The sequence below is a fragment of the Mobula hypostoma genome, chromosome 25 (assembly GCF_963921235.1).
Source record: "Mobula hypostoma chromosome 25, sMobHyp1.1, whole genome shotgun sequence".
Taxonomy (NCBI): Eukaryota; Metazoa; Chordata; class Chondrichthyes; order Myliobatiformes; family Myliobatidae; genus Mobula; species Mobula hypostoma.
Window position 1 is genome coordinate 26383404 of NC_086121.1, and position 10070 is coordinate 26393473.

The 10070-nt window shown below is 45.0% G+C and overlaps 1 protein-coding gene across 2 annotated transcripts in view; it reads right to left on the reverse strand.

The window, feature by feature from the left end:
* LOC134337821 (transmembrane protein 51-like) overlaps positions 1 to 7971 on the reverse strand; it is a 45781-nt gene extending 37810 nt beyond the window's left edge. The window contains exon 1 of one of the 2 annotated variants that reach the window (XM_063033093.1): positions 7855 to 7971. The gene's annotated coding sequence lies outside the window, so the exon portion shown is untranslated. Of the gene's footprint in view, positions 1 to 7572; positions 7725 to 7854 lie in introns of those variants that run through there. The other variant, XM_063033094.1, reaches the window with a different exon arrangement.
* Positions 7972 to 10070: the final 2099 nt, after the last annotated feature.

A 10070-nucleotide genomic window follows, 5' to 3' on the forward strand; every position in this document is an offset into this window, starting at 1 on the left:
AATATTAACTGTGAATGCCTGTAAGAAAATCAATCTCAGGGTTGTAAATGGTGACATATATGGACTTTGAACATTACCTTGCAGTTCTTAAATTCAATTCTCTGAATGATCAGATGAAAAACTATTTACCTGAAATATTTACTGTTTCTGTCTCACAAACGTTGTCCAAATCTACCAAATATCGCCAGCTTTTCTCAGTTTTTATTTTGTACTCCATATCTAAGCTCATCTTCCTTTCAGCTCCATGTTTCAATCCCTCCTGTCAGGCTTCCAAGTGACTCCACAAGTCTTATTAAAGTCACTACTATAATCAGAATGACGAGGGCTCTGGTTGACTCCCTCATCACTCCTGACTTGCCGATACCCTTCGATACTCTTGATAACAACATTCTTAGCCGACTTCTCTCCTTAGCCATCCAGCTGATCGGGATTTCACCTGTCCCCTGCTCTCGCCTGTCCAGCTGCAGCAACCTTCTTGCCCTGTTACTTCTGGAGATCATCCACGAGGCCACCACCACCTCCCATCGATAGCAATGTCTCTGAAGAAACTGATCCGGCTGCAGCCAGGGTCAGGGAAATGGAACAGGCTAACAGGCTCCATGGCCCTTCACATACATACTGACCATAAATCACCCTTTTAAACCAAAGGCGTGAGGAGAAGATGGCAGCGCGACGCAGCTCTCCGGTGAAATGATATCGTATCTGTTAAATAGGGGCCGTGGACAATTCTGATTTGACAGAGACAGACGTAAGAAGCACAGAGGAACATCTGGAGAAATTTCTGAAATGCCCAGTTTGCTGCAGCTGCTACTGTGCGATCGAGAATCTCCGGAGGGAAGGCCCCAAAATCCCCGGCTTTGCCTGCTGCTGGCGACCAAGGCTGAGGTCGAAGCATTCAGATAGGGATGGTGCTCAGTAGTCGGTGTCGGAGGGCTGATCAGAGCTCGAAGTTTTTGGATGACTCAGAGTCGGACTGTGGTCGGGCATGGCATGGAGTTTTCTTCCTTCTCCTGTCTGCGTGAGATGTGGGACTTTCGAGAGACTTTGAACTTTTTTTTACTGTGCCATGGCCTGTTCTTCATCAAGTTATGGTATTGTTGCACTGTTGTAACTATATGTTATAATTATGTGGTTTTTGTTTTTCAGTCTTGGTCTGTCCTGTGTTTCTGTGATATCACACCGGAGGAATATTGTATCATTTCTTAATGCATGCATTACTAAATGACAATAAAAGAGGACTGCGTGTCCTCATAATCTAATCTAATCTAATCCTATGTTCGTCCTCACATTCTCATCCAACTCCTCCTATATTTTACACTCACCCACACACTAGAAACAATTTACAATTAATTTGCCATCTTATACAGCTCTGGGATGTGGAAGGAAACCACAGTAGCTTGGGAAATCCATGAATCACAGGGAGAACATGCAAACTCCATACAAACAGCATTCAAGGTCAGGATAAAACCCGATATGTGGGTCTGCATTGGCTGCTACACTGTGCTGTCCTCTATCCCACCAACAGTATCCTGGTCACTTTCTGTTCCTCTGATTCTTCACACTTTACCCGACTTCCAATAGCTTAGAACTTCCCTCCAAAATGAAATGGTCACAAAAACCAAAGCTCCTCACTCTCAACTACACACGATTCACTCAGCATCCAACACCAACCTCCTCCTTGGCCAGTGTCAGGGTTGAATCACAACACTAAGATATTTCGGGTCCTCCCTGATACCAAGCCCAGCTCAAGCTCCATTGATCACCAATTGCATCAACTTCGACTTGAGAGATATCGTACTAACTCATCTGCTGAACCTCACAACCGCCGTGTCCACCAGCCTATCAATCGAGGCGCTCCTCCTGGCCAACCTTACAATCCAAACTTTGCCATCTACCAAACCTGCATCAACCTCAAGTACACAATAAAAAAAAACTGCCATTTTTGGATATTTTGCCATCTTCAACAGGTTCCTACCACCAAACACATTTTTACCTGCACTCCCCCGACCCCCCATTCTTCACTTTTCACAGGGATCGCTCCATTGTCCATTTGCTCCCCCCCCCCCAGTAATCTCCCTCCCAGCACACACCCTTGTAAGCGATCAAGGTGCTACAACCTTCCAGGTGAGGCAACACCTCCCCCGTGGACCTGTTGGGGTCGTCTAATGTATCGGTTGCTCATGATGCAGTCTCCCCCCACATTGACGAAACCTGACATAAATCGGGGGACTGCTTTGTCAAGAACCTCTGCTCCATCCGCCAAAAGTGGAATTTCCCGGTGGCCAACCATTTTAATGCCTATCCCCATTCACGTTCCAACATGTCAGTCCGCAGCCTCCTCTTCTGCTATGATGAAGCCACCCTCAGGTTGGAGCAGCAACGCTTCATATTCCATCTGGGTAGCCTTGGGCCTGATGGCATGGACATCGATTTATCCTTCTGGTAAATCCCACCCCTCACCTTCTTCAATTCCTCACTCTGGCCTCTTACCTCTTCTCCTCACCTGCCTATCACCTCCCTCTGATGCCCTCCTTCTTCCCTTTCTCCCATGGTCCTCCCTCCTCTTCTATCAGATTCCTTCCTTTCCAGCCCTTTACCTTTCCCACCCACCTGGCCTCACCCGTCATCTTCTAGTTGGTCCTCCTTCCCCTCCCCCACCTTTTTCCGGTGACTTCCCCCTCCTTTCTCAGTTCTGATACGGTCTCAGCCCAAAACATTGACTTTCTATTTGTTTCCATAGATGCTGCCTGGCCTGCTGAGTTCCTCCAGCATTTCATGTGATACCATTTTTGGAGTTGGTAATGATATTAAATATATTAGTCATTAAATATACTAGGCATTGGGTCAGTCATTAATTTTTGCATTTTTCTTCTTTGCTAAACAAAGATAAAAATAATCGTCTTTCCATGTTGCAAATCCTACATTTCTCTTCTACATAATTTTGTAGTAAACACCATTAGAGGAACTGCAATATTTAAATGAGATGTTAATTCACATTTCGAAGGATATTCTTGCTCCTGTGTCTGTTGGGCTTCTCTGCTTTCTGGTCTGTTAAAACTTGGAATTTTAAAATTCCCAACATTGTTTTCAAACCTATGCTTCAGCCCCTCCTTAATTCAGTAACCGCTCCCACCTCTGAGTTCCACCTGTTCTGGCCTCTGCAATCCTTAATGCTCCATCGCTTTTAATAAACTGGAGTTCATTCCCTAAACTTTCATGTTTTAAATGCTCACTTAAATGATTTCTTTCTGGTTCAAAAACACTTTTGCAATTACACCTTCCGTCAGCTGCCAGTTTCTCCCTCCTCATACTGACTTACATTCCCAACGGCATCCCACTGGTCTTAAAAGTCACACAGCATCAACTCTCTTTGACTACAAGAAAGCCCTACAAAGTTCCAGTGTTAATACTACAATGGATGCCACTTTACAAATCTACATATGTATAGTGAAGAAACTAACTTTTTTTTAAGTTAAGGGAAGAATGCAAGTTCAAACACCGAATGTTCAGTTTGTTCTTGTTAAAAATCCCTAGTTAAAAGAAAAAAAAGATTCAAAGTCCCTGCACTGCAAGCAAAATGATCATGTGGAAGTATAGTTCACATACAGGAGATAAGAATCCAACCAATCTACCTTGTTGGTGGGAAGCTTGCTTTTAAAGAAAAGTACGCTCATATGGCCATGACAGTTCTGGAGATTCCAGTCCCATCTACGTTCTAACTTGTGATGTGCGGCAATAGAATGGATTCTGAAGCTCAGGCTTGCATCCTCAGTTAATAAAACTGTTGCCTCACCCCACTAGTGACCTGGGTTCAATCCGGACCTCCGGTGCTCCCTGTGTGGAGTTTGCATGGTTTCTCCAACACCGCAAGGACTTCCTCCAGGAGATATTGTTTCTTCGCACATTCCGAGGACATTCAGGTAGTCGGTTACCTGCAGCTAGTGCGCAGGTTAAGCGGTAGGGAGAGCGTGCGTGTGTGCGTGCACGCGCATCTCTCTGTGACTCCACGACACAGTGCGAGGCAGTGTGGAAGGCCAGTTATATCAACGCTAGGACCTTGCTTAACTTGGCGCCGTACTGTAGAGGCAGAAATAAGGACCCCACACCCACACCTGGGGCACAGGAGAAAAGATGGCCAAGGACAGAGAAAGAGACAGAGGACCTTAATTGCTGTCCTAAACAGCAGCGGCGTATTATTTCATGGATAATTAGGACTTTGCTACGGGAGCTCCTCAAGACAGCGTCCCAGGTCCAACTGTCTTTCACTGCTCCATCACAAACCTTCCTTCCCAATTAAGATCAAAAGCGGGAGCCGCTGCTGTTGATTGCACTACATTTATTTCTACATGTAATTGTAACTCCTTAGGTAGTGAAGTCTGTATCTGTGTGCACTAAGTGCTGGATAAGTTTGGGTTGAGTTAAGGCATCAATGTTACTTGTCACTGAAAGTGCCAGGCAATGGTCATGTCTAAACAGAGTCTGACCCACCATGTTCTGATGCAGGTATTGAAACATCGACAAGACCTTCCTCCCCCAAACAATGGCTCTGCTCCTGCCGAGTTCCTCCAACAGATCGTTTGCTGCTGCAGATCCCAGAATCTGGTCGCGTAGCGGTTGGCGCGCGTGTTCACAGCACCTTTGACCTGGTTTCAACTCCCGCCGCTGACTGTAAGGAGCTTCTATGTTCTCTCCGTGACCGCGTGGGTTTCCTCCGGGTGCTCTGGTTTCCTCCCACAGTCCAAAGACGTAACGGTTGGTAGGTTAATTGGACATTGTGAATTGTCTTGTGATTAGGCTAGGGTTAAATCGGGGAGTGGAGTGGCTCGAAGGGCTGGAATGACTTATTCCACACTGTACCCCAATAAATAAATAATCCACAGTCTCTTGCATCCCCGAGGATCGAACCAATTTCCCCTGCCACTCAGTCGCACTACAATTGTTTAATTCCCCACCCAGGTCTTCAGGTAACTAATGGCCAGCAGCTTTACTGGGCTACAAGGGAGGTCAGAGGCTGTGTCATCTCTTCCCTCACGAAGCATGAGAAGAAATATCTTCACTTGCCCAAGTGGAAGCTGGTCCACGTTTACCCAAGCTCAACAACATCCAGGAAAAAGCAACCTGTCCACCAAGGGTTTCACTAGGTTGCAGTGCACTGTAACAATACCTTCTGAAACCACAACTTCTACCTACACACACAAAATGCTGGAGCAACTCAGCAGGCCAGTCAGCATCTAGGAAAAGAGTACAGTCAACGTTTCAGGCCGAGACCCTTCGGCAGGTCTGGAGGAAAAAAAACAAGAGTTGATTTAAAAGGTGGGGGGAGGGGACAGAGAGACACCAGGTGAGAGGTGAAACCTGAAGGGGGAGGGGATAAAGTAAAAAGCTGAGAAGTGGTTAAAAAAAGACAGAAGGCCATGGAAGAAAGAAAAGGGGGAAAAGAGCACCACAGGGAGGTGACAGGTGGGCAAGGAAATAAAGTGAGAGAAGGAAAAAGGGAATGGGAAATGGTGAACGAGGGGGTGGGGGGCATACCAGAAGTTAGAGAAATTGATGTTCATGCCTACCAGAAATTAGGCAAATCGATTTCTAACTTCTATTTCATAGGTTAGAGAAAACATCTAATAGGATTGCCACAGCCCAGGAGGACAATCTGACAATCAAACCTATACTGACTTCTTGCAGAGCAATTTTACCAGATCCATTCAACTGGAGGGTATGCATCAGACACAGGGACATGCGTTCACTTCCCAAGACTCCACCATTCCAATATTACTGTTTCTGCAAATGTCAAAGTATCAGAAGTCTCTATCAAGTAACACCTTGAAATAACTTTCAGTGGAGGCCACAATGGGTCTTGTTAATGCAAAAGGAAATGCATGTTGGAAACTGAGTAAATGGGAAGGTTAACAACAAAAATTGTTCTTGACGAAGGGTCTCGGCCTGAAACGTCGACTGTACCTCTTCCTGGAGATGCTGCCTGCCCTGCTGCGTTCACCAGCAACTTTGAAATGGGAAGGTTTCTAGCTTCTCAATCTGCGCACACAATGGGTAGACTTCAAAGGCTAATGGTTCAGGACAACTGAATAAATAAAATTCTGATAATCAGATGCAAACATTTAGAATTGGTGTTTACTTTAGCAGAATTAACATCGCCCAAATATTGTTCAAAACTGCCTAGAGGCTGTAAGAGAACTCAATTTACAATCCAGGTTCAAATGAAGAGGGTGGTTTAAGTAAGCATCATTACTCCCAAAGTAATCAAAAGTCATGTATCAAACAATGAACTCGGGATACACCTGGTACTGAGATCCAAATCGAGCAGGGCTTGAATTCTTCCTCTCTATTCTACTGGTAGACATTTATAGCGTAGAATGAAGCCATTTGCCCTGCCTTTCCAGTGTTGGTTCATGGGAAGAGATATTTGAAGGGGGCAAATTCAAGGTACCCATGAAGGCTGGAAAATAAAACAGAATTAACACAAGTCTGGGCTCAAAAACCTGCAATTTCTAATGTAGGAGGGAGGAGAAATCACTGAGTGGGAGAAGGAAGAAGAGAGAAGCGTTCCACAGAAATGAAGTTCATCAGATGAATGAGACTGGGGTTTAAGACAATGTTACAGATCTTCAAGTAGGAAAATGGAGGACGTTGAAAGCACAAGCATTTGCAATGCGGCTGTTTGGTGTTGGGGAAAATCCCATTGTAATCACTAAGAACTGCTCCATAGATTAACAATGTCATAAAGGCAACTAAACACCATTGTTAATTTCTCAAGAGGCAGAATTGTAGAGCAAGGAAGCCATGTTAAATTAATAATTCAATAATCACACTTGCTGCAGTAGAATTCCAGTCACCAACTTATCCTACACTGAAGCGTAGATTGACAAGGATACCAGAGATGTGTGGGTACATATGCCAGCATTGGACGAGTAAACTTTGGTCTTCTGATGACATAATTAAGGGTTTATTATCACACGTTCCGAGATACAGTGACAAGATTTTGTCTGTGTATTCCAGACAGACAGCTCCACACGAGTACGTCGAGATAACACACAAAGGAAAAAAAAAACAGAACGCAGACTAGATTAGTGTTATAGTTACTGTTACTGTTGAAGAGTTTTGATAAAGTGAAAAAGCTCTGTGTCCACTATGAGGAAAACCTTAATTAAAGGTCATGAATGCCACACTGTTTCCAAGAAATCCAACAGAGAACTAATTTATTTTCCCAGAACAGCGTCAGCAATAAATCAGAAAAGAGTCTGCATAAACACACGACGGACGTTTAAAGCTCAGAAAACGAGAGGTCGTAGAAGGCGGTTCCAGTGGTGCAGAGATGATAGCACCGATGGGCCGAATGTGCTGCCTCTCCGTTTCCAGTTTATTTGTTATGATCTACTGCTTGCCACGTCCCGGCAACACCCTGGAGAGGCCGGCGAGATGCCGCCCACCCCAGCTATCGAGGCTCTCAGTCAGGTCAGGTGAGAGGGAACTATTCACTCACCCGCCCGCCTACCAAAGCCACAGCCAGTCACTCCCACATACCAGGCCGGCGTCTTTGTCTTACCGACATCTTACCTCAGACTCCGAGCAGGCTTTTGTTTAAAATACAACCATTTAAAAAGTGAAACGGGAAAAGATCCGAATTTCTTCAAACTGATACTGAACCAACGCGGTGGGAGAGAGAGGAGACGGGCACCGGGGGTTGCTCATGAAACTCTTCTGCATTAAACTCGCTTCCAACAGACTTCCGACTTAGTCCGCGTTGAAAGTTCGATAAGTTGGGAAAACTTTGTTGAAAAGTTCGTCTCAAAGTTTGTTCCTCGTTCTCCTGGTTATGAAAGATTATTTTCCACTCACCTGAGTGAAGCCATTTCCCGACTCTCGTGTTTTCAATCTACTCTCCCGCCCAACAACAGCGACTTCAGCGATCTGGTGTGAGTAAAAAAAACTCGATGCTTCCCGCTGGGTCCTAAACCACGCCCAATTCCACTGGGAGTGTTTCATCCGTCCGATGACTTGCGCGCCTCGGATGGCTGAAAGGGGAACTGTACCAAAGAGTCGAACTGAAAACTCGAAATTATGAATTGTTCATGAATTTTTAAAACTGTACAAGTCACAGACTCGAATCCCGTAGCTTCTGCATTGTCGCCCAAACGAGGGCACGAGTCATAGTCATACTTTATTGATCCCGGGGGAAATTGGTTTTCGTTACAGTTGCTCCATAAGTAATAAATAGTAATAGAACCATAAATAGTTAAATAGTAATATGTAAATTATGCCGGTAAATTATGAAATAAGTCCAGGACCAGCCTATTAGCTCAGGATGTCTGACCCTCCAAGGGAGGAGTTGTAAAGTTTGATGGCCACAGGCAGGAATGACTTCCTATGACGCTCTGTGTTGCATCTCGGTGGAATGAGTCTCTGGCTGAATGTACTCCTGTGCCCACCCAGTACATTGTGTTGTGAATGGGAGTCATTGTCCAAGATGGCATGCAACTTGGACAGCATCCTCTTTTCAGACACCACCGTGAGAGAGTCCAGTTCCATCCCCACAACATCACTGGCCTTACGAATGAGTTTGTTGATTCTGTTGGTGTCTGCCACCCTCAGCCTGCTGCCCCAGCACACAACAGCAAACGTGATAGCATTGACCACCACAGACTCGTAGAACATCCTCAGCATTGTCCGGCAAATGATAAAGGACCTCAGTCTCCTCAGGAAATAGAGACGGCTCTGGCCCTTCTTGTAGACAGCCTCAATGTTCTTTGACCAGTCCAGTTTATTGTCAATTCGTATCCCTGGGTATTTGTAATCCTCCAGCATGTCCACACTGACCCCCTGGATGGAAACAGGGGTCACCGGTACCTTAGCTCTCCTCAGGTCTACCACCAGCTCCTTAGTCTTTTTCACATTAAGCTGCAGATAATTCTGCTCACACCATGTGACAAAGTTTCCTACCATAGCCCTATACTCAGCCTCATCTCCCTTGCTGATGCATCCAACTATGGCAGAGTCATCTGAAAACTTCTGAAGCTGACAAGACTCTGTGCAGTAGTTGAAGTCCGAGGTGTAAATGGTGAAGAGAAAGGGAGACAAGACAGTCCCCTGTGGAGCCCCAGTGCTGCTGATCACTCTGTCCGACACACAGTGTTGCAGTGTCACACAGCATTCCTCTCCCCCACTTTCTGCAGCTTTGCAGGGTCCATTTCTCTATCATTTTTGACAATAGTCTTCCACTTGAAGTGTTGTGTTTGTTTCTCCTCCCACAGATGCAGACTGATCGGCTGAGTATTTTCTGTTTGAGGAAAAATTGCATTCCTAAAATTAGAGAATCGTGGAATTCTAGAGAAAAGTACTTTATTGTCGCCAAACAATTGATACTAGAGCGTACAATCATCACAGCGATATTTGATTCTGCTCTTCGTGTTCCCTGGAGTACAAATCGATAGTAAATATTAAAAATTTAAATTGTAAATCATAAATAGAAAATAGAAAAGGGAAAGTAAGGTAGTGCAAAAAAACCGAGAGGCAGGTCCGGATATTTCGAGGGTATGGCTCAGATCCAGGTCAGGATCCGTTCAGCAGTCTTATCACAGTTAGAAAGAAGCTGTTCCCAAATCTGGCCATACGAGTCTTCAAGCTCCTGAGCCTTCTCCCGGAGGGAAGAGGGACGAAAAATGTGTTGGCTGGGTGGTATGTGCTATCATAACTACGTGTGCTGTGTGTGAACGTACCGTGTTTTGCATCTTAGCCCTGCAGGAACGCTGTTTTGTTCAGCCATATACATGTGTACATAGCTAGATAGCTACTTTATTGATCCCAAAGGAAATTACAGTGTCATAGTACCATTACAAGTGCACAGATATAATGAGAAGTAAGAAAGAATAAAAGTAAGTTACCTCAAACAGTCTAAGGGGGTCATCACTTCCGCAACTATAGGTTGATCCATTATAGAGCCTAATGGCTGAGGGTTAGAATGACCTCACAGAGTGCTCTTTGGAGCACTGCAGTTGTCTTAGTCTAATACTAAAAGTGGATTTCTGTTCAGACAAGGTGGTATGCAGAGGGTGAGA